Genomic DNA, 16,484 nt, shown 5'->3' with positions numbered 1-16,484 from the left:
GGACTACAGTGGGTCTGCATCTTTGATGTCCCACCAATACCATTATTTCTACAAGGACTGCAGTGGCTCTGCACCTCTGGTGGCCAACCAATACCGTAATCTCTACCAGAACTACAGTGAGTCTGCTCTGAGATGACCTACCTACCAATATTCTTCAAGAGTCAGCACTGTCTTTCCGTTGGAAGGACAACACTACTTCTTCAAGACAGCATGGAAATCCACTACTTCCATGTGCATTTTCTTTTACTGCTCAGACTTTGAGAAAAAAAAACTGCAATTTTACTGTCATGAATGATCAGGATTGTCTTTATGGACTGTGAGAAAATTTTAGTTTTTGACCAATATTGTATCAATAAGTGTGTGCATTTGATATTTTTGTTATTGTAATTATGAAAAATTTTATCAAATCATTATTGGCCACTGCCCAAAACAATTTGTACAATTTTTTGTGGGGAGCGTGGGGGTTATGTAAGTAGGCTGTTTATGTTTTCTTATTGGCGACGTTACATAGCGCTCTGTATGAAAATCATTGGCTGTGCTGTGTGCAGTCTGTGGCTAGTTTGCATTGTTGTCTGCCATTGTAGTGTTGGGCAGCTGGATGCGAACAGCGTGTAGTGATGCGCAGTTGGAGGTGAGCCGCCAGCAGTGGTGGATGTGGAGATAGAGATGGAGGAGTTTTGAAATTTGTAAGACTGGATGTCATGAACTGCTATATATATTATGATTATTAAGGTAAATACATTGTTTGTTCTCTATTAAAATCTTTCATTTGCTAACTATGCCTATCAGTAGTTAGTGCTTTCCGTAGTTTGAATCTTTTATTTAGCTGGCAGTAGTGGCGCTCGCTGTATTGCAGTAGTTCGAGTAACGAAGATTTTTGGTGAGGTAAGTGATTTGTGAAAGGTATAGGTTAATATTTGTCAGGGCCATTCTTTTGTAGGGATATTTGAAAGTCAGATTGCGTTGCGCTAAAAATACTGTGTGTCGGTTTAAGCACAGTCTTGTATAATTGTTCAAAGGGGACGTTTCAACTGCATATTGCTTAATACGATTTTGAGCTTTAGTTACACGCTTCACCTATTATTGCTATGTAGCTTCTATTTTGCAAGTTATTATTAGTGTCCAAATATGCCATTTACATGTGTTGTGTAGTAGTTGTTTGGATTTGATTTTGAGTTACATCTCCAAATTTTACTTCGTCATAGTACTTATTACGTAATTTGTGACTTTAGTAACAGATATTTATTTAAGTTTGAATATAGAAAAATACACAACAAAACATTTCTTATTCAATTCAGAATCTACTTCCCATTTATGAAGTTTGTAAATAATTCGTATTAGGGTACCGCTGAAATACTTGGCCTAAGACTGCCGCCATCTTGGTTTCTGTGTTGTGGTCTGATGTATTGTAGGTGGTCTTGAGCCGAGCCTGTCGTAGTAGACTCACATTGCGGCGCTCACGCAGTGCTTCGACGCAGCCGTGATGCTGTAGCCTGCCAGCTCCAGACCACAGTTTTTGGTGAGAGAACTTGGAGCTTTTGTGGTTAGGAACTCCAGAATACGAACGTTCTGTAGAATACCTTTAGGATTCCGTTTCATTCAGACTGGTTAGTCTAGCGCAACGTTTCGTTTTTCTCTGACGTCCTTTAACCTCGTGTGATAACAGCCAGATTTATTATAATTTTTGGTGGAAAGGGTTACGCAATTCCTGTCCGATCCCCTTACTTACTTATATATATGACTAGTTTTTCAAATAGGATTATTCATTTTTAGTCAGTATTATGTGTGATTTTTACCATTTAAGGTAAATAAATGTAAATTCGTTACACTCTACGTTGGCCTATTGATTCTAAAATATTCCCTACACCCTTATCTTGGGGGAATGTTCAGTTACCTCTTTTATATATTATTTGTGAAAAAATACACAGCCATTTACCCATGGTACTGCTCTATCAATGACGACGGATGGTGAGTGGTAAAAAAGACAGGGCCAAGGAAGGAAAAAGTAGTGGAGGAAGAGAGAAAAGAACAGGCTAGGCCAGAGGCAGAGGTGAACAAAAAACCACGAAAATCGTTAAGGAAAGGAGATGGATTGGAAGCAAAAGGAAAGATTTACGACGGTAATTCGAGAGAGGATCAGTAAGGTGATAGATGATTTGAACGAAGTAAAAGGTGTATCGGCCAACTATCACCACCGAAGGGAAGAAAGACGCTCGTCTCGCTATGGTAGATGCGTTACGGACACAAAAGCGTGTTTCCGTAACGGAGAAACATGACAGTGTCGCTCGAAACACAGTGGCAAAGACGAAAACGCTACTAGACACTCTACAAGAGAAAGACCACCGGAATCAGAGAATTCGCAGAGGACAGAAACTTTGGAACAGGGCAGAACAAATTTGAAACAGATAACTGATAAACAAGAGATTAGTGAGTCACAAAAGCCCATTCTCCATGACGTAAAGGGAGCGCAGCATCAAGTAGCCATTATTGAACGAAGAGATTATGATAAGGTACAGTGTGATTGCTGACCTGCGCCAGAGGCTTCAGTGAACAATGTAGAAAGGGCATCACTTTTATGGATGGCCGACACTGGGCCTGCTGCTATCGTGTTAGCCAGCAGAGGCGGTGAGCGAGTACTCGGCAGACGGCTTGCTCCTGAGATACGCAACACGTTACGCTAGGCAGAAGCGAAACACAGTTGTTGCTCCCCGGCATCATACAGAATCTTTGGCAGAGGTTAGCTGTACAGGCGGCATAGCAAACGGTGCAGTGCAGGTGTGGAGAGAAGGGAAGATGTGCTAAATTTTGAGTTTAGAGGAGCATGTGCCATAAGATCTATACCGTTCTTTTGATCACAAACACTTCCGTTCAGTCCAGAACTTTCAGAATTAAGGTAACATTCCGAGCGCAGTGACAGCGACGGGCGACAGAGGCAGGCGACAGAGACAGGTGTCGCCCATGACAGCGACATGTTGTTGCTGTACCCAGAGACAGACTCTACAGTGTGTCGTTCGAATTCGAAGACGACGGTTGTCTGCGAAAACATGTCGACTAACGAAATTTTGCGTTTACTTTTTGAAGAGAAGGAAGATGATGATTTGTTGTTTAACTAGTATTTAAAGAGGAGACGCCCTGTTAACTCGATGTTCAAGGAACGACGCTAGGAATGTTTCTACATGTTAGAAAAACATTTACAAAGTGATGAAGAAAAATTTAGATCTTATTGCAGATTAAATAAAAGAACAATTTAATTTTATTTTGAATTTAATTCGTGAATAATTACAACCAAGAACTACAAGAGATGTGATTGCAGTCGAAGAAAAATTATTCTGAACGTTGAGGTATTGTATTTGCATCGTCTTGTATCATATTTTCAATTTCTTCTACATTGAAATTATTCTGTTCTTGAACAGATGGTAGTGTCAAACCAGTAGGCTCTTGAGGCGAGTATGCAAACATGGCAACGGAAAGGGTGGAAATAGAAGGCTTTGAAATTATGTAATCAGGAGTGCTCGCAGTAGGACTTGGGGAATTTGAGTGACATGAACTACAGTTAAATGACACTTCGGAACTGAACTGCTGACTAGAAGAATCAGAATTCTCAGCTGCCATCATTTGATAATTAATCAGGATGTTAAAAAATTTCTTGCTTCGCTTTAAGCTTGTAAATTTGTGCTAGCGAGCCCAAAACATCCCCCAAAAGATTGCAAAATGAATGTATTTCAGTATCTTGTTTTTGTGTTATTTCATTCAACTATGTCTGCCGACTGTCATACCTCCTTTTTAAGTAATTGAGAATGGTATCGTCTTTTTTGTTTCGGCGTCGTCGTTTAATATTAGTAGCCTCAGTACTTGTTGTACGTTGGCGGTCTGTAAGAGTTTCATTCGCAGCTCCTTCCTCGTTCACCTCCCTATAAGCAACAATACTCTCACCCCCAGATTGCTCAGCAGTATCATCTCCGTCTACCCTATCTTTCACCACGTTAGTGCCGCCAGTTCTATGCTGAGATACAGTCTCAAGAAAACTCAACTGTTTATATATTTGTCCATTTAGAGTTCTTAGGTGCAGCAGATCCTGTTCCTGATGTATCGTTGGGCTTGAATCTATTGTAGGAGTCTTTAATGTGTTGCCACCGTCTTTTATAATAATCACTCCTAACGAAAACTATGACATGCATTTTATATGTTAACATTCAGATACTAATCACAGTTTCTTACGTATGTCGTGTACATTTGCAAAACACACGTTGTCTATGTAAATAATAGTAAGGAATTCCTGCTTCCCTTTTTTACAGATTCATGGCCACAGGAGAAACGTTTAAGTCTTTGTCATATGCCAATCGCATATGAAACGGCTATATCTCCCGGATCACTAGGAAAGTTTTTGACGTATTGAGAACAAAACTGATACCAATAGCCTTGCCCTCGCCAAATGGAAATTATTTTAAGCTCGTTGAACAGGATTTCTGGCAGAAATGGAATATACCAAACCGTGTGTTTAGTATTGATGGCATACATGTGCTCATAAGAGCACCAAAAAACAGCGGATCTCTTTTTCTCAACTATAAAAATTACTTTTCCATTGTTCAGCTTGCAATAGTTTACGCCAATTGCAAATTCATTGTTGTGGATGTTGGTTCTTATGGCAAAGAAGGTGACAGCCGTATTTTTCAAAAATCCGAGATGGGGAAAATGATTGCCACAAACAGTTTTTATTAACCTGCATCTAAATGCCTTTCCAACACTGATATCTTCATGCTGCACTTCATAATCCGCGATGAAGCATTTGCACTTAGTAATTACGTGATGAAGCCATACTCTCGAAGAGTTGCACGACTGGATCAGGAAAAAGAAATTTTTAACTGCGGTTTGTGTCGTGCACGTCAAGTAGTAGAAAACGGCTTTGGGTTATTGTCTCAAGTATTTAGAGTGTTTCATACACCAACTGCAATTTTACCAGAATCAGTTGATGACCTAATTATAACAGCTTCCTGCCCACATAATATTCTGCGAGATGCTTATCTTGAAGATCAACCAATTCCCTTCTATCAATGCGATACACTGACTCAATCAACAAGTATGATAGAGTTGGCCCATAACGGAGGTTTTACAGTGTTGGATTTGAGGTGAGACAAGCTTAAACGGTTTTTTGTAGTACACAGGGCGGAGTACCATGGCAAGATAATGCTGTAGATAATGGTAATTGATCTTCATGGAATTAACGTAGCTAATTTGAATACTATTTACAAGAAACATACATAACGATATGTATATATTTTTTATTTACGAAATTAATTTGATTATATATCGCGCTTGTACACACTTATATAAATGCGAGTACTAGCCAAATAAAATGTGTAGCTAAATAAATATTACTCACTGTTTTAATTGAGCTCCTTCCCTACATCTTCCCATATATTGTCCTTCGCAAGCGTATATTTGCATGCATCTAATTTGACGTCACGTAGCTAGGGGTTGACACAGACCAAATTGATCAGTTTTTCGTCTTCTTCGCAAGTAAAATCCATATTTACGCTAAACGACACGCGACACTACTGGTGTGGGAGCAGCAGTGTCGTCCGTCGAGTGCGCGACAGGTACAGGTGTCCTGTGAACGAGCTCACATTATGTGTTGTGGTCTTTAGTCCTGAGACTGGTTTGATGCAGCTCTCCATGCTAATCTATCCTGTGCAAGCTTCTTCATCTCCCAGTACCTACTGCAGCCTACATCCTTCTGAATCTGCTTAGTGTATTCATCTCTTGGTCTCCCTCTATGATTTTTACCCTCCACGCTGCCCTCCAATACTAAATTGGTGATCCCTCGATGTCTCAGAACATGTCCCACCAACCGATCCCTTCTTCTAGTCAAGTTGTGCCACAAGCTCCTCTTCTCCCCAATTCGATTCAATACCTCCTCATTAGTTACGTGATCAACCCATCTAATCTTCAGCATTCTTCTGTGGCACCACATTTCGAAAGATTCTATTCTATTCTTGTCTAAGCTATTTATCGTCCACGTTTCACTTCCATACATTGCTACACTCCATACAAATACTTTCTGAAATGACTTCCTGACATTTAAATCTATACTCGATGTTAACAAATTTTTCTTCTTCAGAAACGCTTTCCTTGCCATTGCCAGTCTATATTTTATATCCTCTCTACTTCGACCATCATCAGTTATTTTGCTCCCCAAATAGCAAAACTCCTTTACTACTTTAAGTGTCTCATTTCCTAATCTAATTCCCTCAGCATCACCCGATTTACATCGACTACATTCCATTATCCTCGTTTTGCTTTTGTTGATGTTCATCATATTCCCTCCTTTCAAGACACTCTCCATTCCGTTCAACTGCTCTTCCAAGTCCTTTGCTGTCTCTGACAGAATTACAATGTCATCGGCGAACCTCAAAGTTTTTATTTCTCCTCCATGGATTTTAATACCTACTCCAAACTTTTCTTTTGTTTCCTTTATTGCTTGCTCAATATACAGATTGAATAACATCGGGGATAGGCTACAACCCTGTCTCACTCCTTTCCCAACCACTGCATCCCTTTCATACCCCTCGACTCTTATAACTGCCATCTGCATTCTGTACAAATTGTAAATAGCCTTTCGCTCTCTGTATTTTACCCCTGCCACCTTTAGAATTTGAAAGAGAGTATTCCAATCAACATTGTCAAAAGCTTTCTCTAAGTCTACAAATGCTAGAAACGTAGGTTTGCCTTTCCTTAATCTTTCTTCTAAGGTAAGTCGTAGGGTCAAACTGATCTTTCCCTAGGTCGGTTTCTGTCAGTTTTTCCATTCGTCTGTAAAGAATTCGCGTTAGTATTTTGCAGCTGTGACTTATATTCACTTATACTTACATTATAAACAATGGAATCCAGTAGTGTCGCTGTCGCCGGGCGACACTTCAGTGTGTGGCATGTCTCTGTCGACTGCCGCTGTTGCTGCGGTCGGAATGTTACCTTTATAAAGTTTCACGCAGTACTTTGCATTCAAACAGTTTCATCCCCCAATTGGACTGGACTTTGCCTTTAGATTGGCCACTAGCTTATAACTTGAATTTACTTGTCGGCACATTGAAAGTTCGGCAGCGGAGAGGATGAGGGGCATAGCACCTTCCTGTCCTACGTACAAAGAATCCAGGCACGTGGCTGAATCAGGATTGAGAATCGTGTGGTTTCAGAAGCCCACTGATACCATTTGAACCTTATTAAAAAAAGAATCAATTTCTGGATGAACCATGTAGCGTGTAGCGTAGCTACAACAAATATGTAACTTGTTCGTCAGTCAAAATGGAATCGGTAAACGTGTTATATGAGTGTCAGTTTCACTGTCATTTAATACCTCAAAGGATAGTTATAGGAAAAACTTAAAACTAACATTCGGACAAGCAATCTAACTGCGAATTTGAATATGCAAAACTACAGCAGCAAATGAACCTGTAACAAGGAATACCTACGTTACCTGACTGCGTTTTCGAACAAGAATTTGCAGGTGACACAGAATCTTGCTTGTGCAGTAGAATTTGCTGGATTCGAAGAATTTATAGTTCTAAAGAATTTAATCTATTTTTTACTTTCGCGTTGATGTTGATGAGCATTTACCCTTCCGTGTACAAGTTTCATTTTTAAATACTCTTCCGTTCGGGAGAAGTGACAAGGGCAGTGACGTCAGAGCTTGCGTCTACATTGGTGAACAAGTCTGTAAACTTTGTTGTTAGGTCGTCAGTTTTCTGATAAATTGTGCCTAAATGCTTTACGACAGAATGAATATTTTCTTCTGCTGAGTCTGTTTCGGTACTAGTTACTGTAATTTTACAAGGATTTTGATCGCCATGCTGTCGGAGATATGTGATCAAAAGTACTAGGTATTGGTGCTTTATCAGCAGTTAACATATCCTATTTGTGCTTTTGGAAACCTATCTCAGTCCTTGAGATTTTCTGTTTGTTGGGTTTGCACAGTCTCTACGGTGTTAACTTTAGTTTCTAAGATCTGCACTTTAGGGAACAAGTGTTCATGCAGTGTTTTGGTCAGTTCATTCATAATTGTTTTATTTTATGTTTGCGACGTATTAATCCGCGCAATTTGAGTTTGTAAGTCTTCTATAATTGTTTGTGTGTCCTATTGGGATTTTGTAAGCATGAGTTGTTGGTACCTCTGCGTATCTTGTTGGAACTTGTTAAACATGGTTTGTAACAGTGTTTGCAATGAATGATTCATTGCTGTTATGTGAAGCCGACTAAGGTTCTGCTTGTATTCGGAATGACTCACGGAACCTGAATTTACTGTCTCTGAAAAGATTTGTCGTGATATGTGACTGTGTTGTGATACTTCACTACTTGTTCATCTGGGAATGCTCTCTGCATTGTCACTGAGGTCATCCGCTACATTGTTTGACCTTTGTAATGAGGCAGTAGAAACATGTGTCTCATTGTCTCTGAAAAAATTTTCCACTGCAGACTATAAAGGCTGGGATTGTTCTGGAGAGTTAATCTCGTCATTAGTGGTGTCTGCATTTGGAACTTCCCTGAGGTCCATAATGTGACTAGTGGATCTCGTGTTGCGAGCCATTGTTAGTAATAATCAAAAACATGCTCATATGACAGAAAATAATTTCTCGGCAACGAATCTGTCTCATTACAAAGTCACTTACAAAAAAGAGATAACGATTTCTGCTAATGCAAGAGCAATTGTTTCCACTCAGCATTAATGATGTCACGCACAATTCTTACAATTAACACAGATAGACAATAATACACAATTATTGCTGAGAAAGGATGTACATATATAATTAGTAACAAGGCAGCGCAGCTGTAACCACTGTGTGTGTAATGTTGATCTTACTTCGTTTTTATGATTTCCAATGTTGTCGTGTAACAACATTCACTATATGTAACGTAGCTGTAACAAATGTACTGTAGCTACAACAAATATGTGCCTATGTTTGACTGTGAAAATGGTCTCGATAAGCTCCTTGCGCTATCAGTAAAAGCAATCAAATCTGCATAACACCGTGTGCGTGTTGTATGAGTGTCAGTTTCACTATCATTTAAGCCCTCAACAAATCGTTACGAAAAACTTAAAACTAACATTTGAATAAGCTATCGGACTGCGTACTTGAATATGAAAAACTACAGGAACAAACGAACCTGTAACAATGAATACCTAATCTCTCTGACTGCGTTTCGGAACAAGAATTTACCAGTGATACAGAATCTGGGTTGTGCAACGGAATTTACTGGATTAGAGTACATGACATGTTGTGGTGTGTCAGTGTCTCCGCACTCACCTCATTAGATGACTGCCTTTTTCCATGTGGTTTACAACAAATCACAGCAGCATGCAGCAGTAGCGGCTAAAGCTTACTGTTACTAAGAATGAAAAGGAGTTTGTTTGCGTCCTGTTAACTACTAAATAACGTATAAGAAGGGATTTCATAAATAAGGTATATTTAAAAACTTCAGAAATCATCATGACGAATAATATACGAAGACAGTTACTTAAGTATCAATAATGGCTGAGTGCCAGATTAACAAATTATTTCAATTTCAAAGTTACATCAAAATTTTATAACCACAGGATATTATTTAGATGTGGAGAATAATTATTATTAGTTGCAGGCTTCTTTAACTGACAAGCAAAACGGGGGATTCTTGCAAACTCGGACTAACGATGACGAGGCTAACACTGCAATTGCTTTTTCTCTGTGCTTGCAAATTTTACCTTGAATTCCATCTGTTGCATCTAAATCTCTGCTGGCTATATAAATGGAATCAGGCGTTGAGTGTGGTATGATCTGCCGTCATCGACGTGAGGGCAGCATAACACGTCTTCTGTCTCTCAGCTCCCGACCTTCACTACCACTTCCACTCTCGCAGACAGACCTCGTCTCACAACAATGCTTAGAATCGCCCTTGCATATTTCGCTCTCAGATTGTTACAATCGATATCTGAGTTTTTATTTATTTCCAATTTTACACAATGTAAAGAAGAGCGTTAAGTTTACTATATTGTTTTCAATGTAATGGAGAGTTCTGACACTCTCCTTACAAGCGCATCGGAAATTATCCGAGTTTTGGTTGGGCACTGTGGCTACGATATTGAAGCTTTTAAAAACATACTAACAGAATTAGAATTCACCAACGAGACACTCGGCATAAAATCGAGAAGTGTACAATCTAGTAATGCGTTGTTGCGGTCCTCAGTCCAGTGACTGTTTTGATGCAGCTCTCCATGCTACTCTATCCTGTGCAAGCTCCTTTATCTCCTAGTACCTGCTGCAAGCTACATCCTTCTGAATCTGTTTAGTGTACTCATCTCTTGGTCTTCCTCTAAGCATTTTAGCCTCCACGCTGCCCTCCAATACTAAAGTGGTGATCCCTTGATGCCTCAGAAGACGTCCTACCAACCGATACCTTCTTCTAGTCAAGTGGTACCACAAAATCCCATTCTGCCCAGTTCTGTTCAGTAACTCCTCATCAGTTACGTGATCTACCCATTTATCTTCAGCATTTTTCTGTTGCACCACATTTCGAAAGCTTCTATTCTCTTTTTGTCTAAACTATTTATCGTCCATGTTTCACTTCCATACACGGCTACACTCCATAAAAACACTTTCAGAAACGACTTCCTGATATTTAAATCTATACTCGATGTTAACCAATTTCTCTTAATCAGAAACGCTTTCCTTGCCATCGGCAGTCTACATTTTATATCCTCTCTACTTCGACCATCATCAGTTCTTTTGCTTCCCAAACAGCAAAACTCATTTACTACTTTAAGTGTCTCATTTCCTGATCTAATTCCCTGAGCATCACCCGATTTAATTCGACTACATTACATATCCTCGTTTTGCTTTTGTTGATGTTCTTCTTATATCCTTCCTTCAAGACACCGTCCAACTCGTTCAACTGCGCCTCCAGATCCTTAGCAGTCTCTAATAGAATTACAATGTCATCGGCGAACCTCAAAGTTTTTATTTCTTCACCATGGATTTTTATTCCTACTCCGAATTTTTCTTTTGTTTTCTTTACTGCTTGCTCAGTATGCAGACTGAATAACATCGGGGATAAGCTACAACCTGTCTTACTCACTTCCCAACCACTGCTTCTCTTTCATGCCCCTCGACTCTTATAACTGCCATCTGGTTTCTATACAAAATATAAACAGCCTTTCGGTCCCTGTAATTGACCCCTGCCACCTTCAGAATTTGAAAGAGATTATTCCAGTCAACATTGTCAAAAGCTTTCTCTAAGCCTACAGATGCAATAAACGTAGATTTGCCTTTCCTTCATCTATCTTCTAACGTAAGTTGTAGGGTCAGTATTACCTCATGCGTTCCAAAATTTCGACGGAATGCGAACTGATCTTCCTCGAAGTCGGCTTCTACCAGTTTTTACATTTGTCTTTAAAGAATTCGCGTCAGTTTTTTGCAGCCGTGACTTATTAAACTGATAGTTCGGTAATTTTCACATCTGTCAACACCTCCTTTGTTTGGGATTGGAATTTTTATATTCTTCTTGAAGTCTTAGGTATTTCGCCTGTCTCATACATCTTGCTCGCCGGATGGTAGAGTTTTGTCAGGGCTGGCTCTCCCACGGCAATCAGTAGTTCTAATGGAATGTTGTCTACTCCCAGGGCCTTGTTTCGACTTAGGTCTTTCAGTGCTCTGTCAAACTCTTCACGCAGTATCGTATCTCCCATTTCATCTTCATCTACATTCCCTTCCATTTCCATAATATTGTCCTCAAGTACATCGCTCTTTTATAGACCCTCTCTATACTTCTTCCACCTTTCTACTTTCCCTTCTTTGCTTAGAACTGGGTTTCCATCTGAGCTCTTGATATTCATACATGTAATTCGTACCCACAGCAAAGTGATGGAAGTTTTGGCAAACGTAGTAATAATAGACGTAATAACACAGGCAGCGACTCTGGAAAGAACCGAACTCAATTTAATGGCCACAGTATGATAGGTGCAACAGTTCTGAAAATGACAATATGAACAGGCGTAACAATGAACGCCGGCAGTTCATCTCTAATTGGAGGTAGTACGGACTAGATAATGGTCAGCTGAAAGCAGATGAAGTTCGTGGCCCGAACCCTATGATAGAGCAGAGGGTTGGAAATACACAGCAACAGCGACGGTACACTGGCGGGAACACGGCTTGAAATTCGCTCGCCCGTCCAACCTGATTGAGCTCAATAAACTTATTGGACCATTAAGACATATGTTGGCTTTAATTACAGCTATGATCATGTAAGAATTTATTAGATCTATGTTGAAGTACAGCTAGAGATATATGATCGATGACGATGAATTTCCGTTGTGCTATTGGGTTGGATGTGTTTTGTCTTCTCTAATTCAAGTACTTCTTTTTAATCTGAGATGCTGAGATGATCTATGTTGTATGAAGTATCCTTCATGAGACATTTTTGATTTGAGAATTTAGCCTGTTGTAACTTTCTCAATCCGTTTTCATTGTGTGTGCACAGATGTTTTTTTATGTTTCATTTTTGCTTGATCTGTTTTGGAGGGGACATCCTCCTCATTTTTGTACCTCGATTAGGAGAGTGTACTTAGATCTTTTGTGTCCGTATCTTCTCGCCTGAATAGTGACAGTGTTTCAGACCTTTGTATTTTGAGAGTTTGGACGCCATCGCACGTTTGTGCCCTCTATTGTCTTTTTTTCACAGTCTTGTATTTACCGGCCACAGTTTTGAGTGTGATGTTGATCGCTTATGCATGGGCCCTTCGCCAAGGCGATAGGGCACGATCTGGTTCGTGTTGTAGCGAGCGTCAATGCATGCTTAGGGAATCATTGGTATCGAAATATTTTCTTAATAACTTTAATTCCCTATTACATTTCCTTAGGGGTTAAATTTCTAGAAACACTGAACCATATATTCCTATATTTCCAACCGAAGGAGTCAAATGCCATTTGTCATAGACACAGCCTCAAAAATCTTTTAGTAGAGTTCCAGTAAATACTTATTTTCAAAAAATTTTCACACACTATTTTACCCCCTTAGTGTTTGAATTTCCAAAACTTCTGAAACGCGTAATTTTTATTTTCTTACTCAGAAACCAAATACTGGTTTTCATAGTTGTAGCTTAAAAATTTCCTTAATAGTAACAGACTTCCAAAAAGGCGTTCATGCCCTATTTCACCCCATTTGGAGAGGAATTTCGGACAATCCCTTCTTAAACAACGCCTACATTATAAGAGCCAGGCCTTCACCCAACTTCAAGTTTCTATCCTTAGAGGTTTGGACTGGGCCATGGTGAATCAGTAAATCAGTCTGACCTTATTTCGCCCCCTTAGCTGTTGAATATCCAAAAACAATGAAACATAATTTTTCATCTCTAACCGAAAAGCGAAACACCAATTTTTGACGATTTAGGTTTAAAAAGGCTTTCGTTATGAAATATTTTCATTAACAGTTTCACATCAGATTTCACACCCTCAGAGACTGATTTTCCAGAAACAGTGAAATTTGTATTGTTTTATTTCTAGCTGAGATGCAAAGTTTAAATTTTCGTATATTTAGCTTTAAAATGCTTTCGTAGTGAAATATTTTCATAAAAAGTCTCACCTCCTATTCGGCTCCTTAGGGGCTGATTTTCCAAAAGTGAAACACATATTTTTTTATTAATAACTGAGAAGTCAAATACCAATGCTGAGAGATATGGCTTTAAAATGCTTTAGTAGTTCTTTAATAATGATATCTTTTCAAAAAGTTTTCCCCCATTATTTCACTTGAGTACAGTTAAATTTCCAGAAATGCTGAAACATGGATTTCTTTATTTCTGACTGAGAAACGAAACACCTATTTTCGTCGATCTATTATCAAAATTGCCTTCATAGCAACATTTTCTAAAAAAACACACCGTTTCGTATTTCACCACATTAGGGTTGGAAATTCGAAAAAAGCTCTTTTTGAACGATGCTTACAGTATTAGATCCACATCTTCGTCAACTTTCAAGTTTCTATCCTTAGCGGTTGTAGCTGGCCGATTATGAGCCAGTCTGTCAGTCAGTCTGTCGTGCCATTGCTTTTCTATATGGAGAGATTGTATGAGAGATGATGGAAGAAGAAAACTTTAGGATCACCAGGAGAGCTGTGCTGTATGGGAGGGACTTTGCGTGTCGCTGAGTAAGCTGTGTCCATTGAGAGTATCGTAATTTAATTTCATACCAATTTTATTATATTTGCAGCTAATTTTGCAAGAAATTTGGATTAAATACATTTCTTAAGTGGCTGTTGTTATTATATTTATGGATAAAGAAGCATGATTAATCATGTAGCATGATATGCTGTAATTAATGGGGTTATTAACCTAAAATTAAAATTATATAATTTAATTTGCATGTCTACCCAAATATGTTGTGATACTAATATGATAACTGAGTCTAACGACTAACATGTAGTTTACACTGTATATCACAACACCAACACCAGATCCTTAAATGCTACTTTTATTTCATTAAGAATATTCTTAAACATTAAAGATAATACAGTTATGAAATTATTATGCAAAAGCATTATGGAAAAGACGGTCTTATTACTTTAATTTAGAATAACATAAAGGGTATTGCCCTTTTATGGTTCATTCACAATTTAAAACTAAGGATTAAAGTCCCTTTTAATAATCTATTGATTGTACCTATGTATCTTGATGTTACGTCATTTTTGTGATGTCTTCAGTTAGTTGGTATGGGAAAGTACACGTAGATACAGATATTGTGAGATCACCTCATGGAGGCGGCTGACCACGCTCCTCATATAAAGTGCAACATGAAAACTGCGGGTTTGAGTGTTGTGAGTACAACCAGCAGTCAGTGGGTCACAGCAGGGAGCGTGACATGGGTCGGTACAATTAAGTGGCAGGGTTACTTGGCCTAACGGTGGGGTACCCCATGCCTGACAGTGCAGCGCCTACCTGTGTGAGGAGTAACTCAGCAAGTGTGCAGATGCGTGAAAGATGAATGATAATCCCCCCCCCCCCCCCCTAGGGACCAGACAGTGGAGCAAAAGATGTGATGCCTGTTGGTAACTCCTCCTCCCTGCTGACACAAGGACAGTGACGTCAGAGAATCGGTACTACAGGTAGCAGACAGTAAGTTCTGTCTTAACGTGTTTTTATTTTGTAATCAATACTGGAGTAGTCGTTCGCCCAAAATGACACTGTAGGAGATATCTTTCCTCTCGGTATTTCTGAGCTTTATGATTCAAATGACACTGTAGGAGACATCTTTCCTCTCGGTATTTCTGAGCTTTATGATTCACTAGAACAGGCTCCCTCATATGGTAGTCCTGTAAGAATTATTTATGGAGACTTCCCGCCAGGCCAACTGAGTGTTGCAAGCAACTATTGTTTCAGTACAGGATATATGCCAACACTCCTGTGATATCTAGTGTCGATCATGATAATAATATGATTAAAATTCCAAAATCCATGATCGCTGAAGAAATAAGTCGAAACCAAGCTAGTATTTCCCGTATTGGATAGCAGTCTGCTATTCCAATCTCAATACTCTTTTGCTCTGAGCACAATGGAACCTCTTCCAACGTCATCAACTTAATCCAGAAGAAAGTGACGTCCAATAATTTGAGTTCAACCAAACATTACTCAGCCATATCAACGATGAGACCATCTTGAGCAGATCGAGTTCCTATCCTGTATAGGTTGCCATCACTCCACTGCATCGATGAGTCAAGCCCTTGTCATGCAGTCTGCTGCAGTGGAGAGCCATATATTCAGTGCAGTCCCATGTAGTCTGTCATCCACTATGTCTGTGTGAACGATGTTGCAGTCGTTCCCAACGTCTGGTCGTTGAGCTACTTCGGTCTAGATCATCAGCACCAGACCTGAATAATCTGCATGGCCTTGTCACTTTCGTTTGCCACTCAAAGTGTTGTGTTTATGCAAGAGTGTATGACGCGGGGCAAAACACAGAGTACACACTGCACATGTTAAATGTTTATTATTAGCTGTAGGCCATCATAGTGAAAGGACCGAGAATTTTTAAATGGGTTTTTCTTGTGAAATGTATTCTTTGTCTAATTATGTTTCTTTTATAGATTTGTCTAAAGACGTTTGATATATGTATCTACATTTCCTAACATGTCGACTAAGGATAGGGCCATTTTCTAATCTTTGTTGCGTCCTATTGGGCACACTAATTGATTTAATCGCTTAAATTCATTTTTGTGTACAGTTAACACCATTTTTTCCCTTTTCTTCTTAAATGGTCATGTCTTCCAACACAAATCTGTATGTTAACTACACACCAATTATTTGATACATCCTAATGTATACATGAAAATGTAGTTAGCAGTCACACATCTGCTACATTATATATATATATATATATATATATATATATATATATAAAAAGTCTGCAACTCGTGGCCTCAACCAAACATTACTCAGCCATATCAACGATGAGACCATCTTGAGCAGATCGAGTATA

This window comes from Schistocerca americana, chromosome 1 (assembly GCF_021461395.2).
Source record: "Schistocerca americana isolate TAMUIC-IGC-003095 chromosome 1, iqSchAmer2.1, whole genome shotgun sequence".
In the NCBI taxonomy this organism is placed as follows: Eukaryota; Metazoa; Arthropoda; class Insecta; order Orthoptera; family Acrididae; genus Schistocerca; species Schistocerca americana.
Note: the sequence above shows the minus strand (reverse complement) of the source record.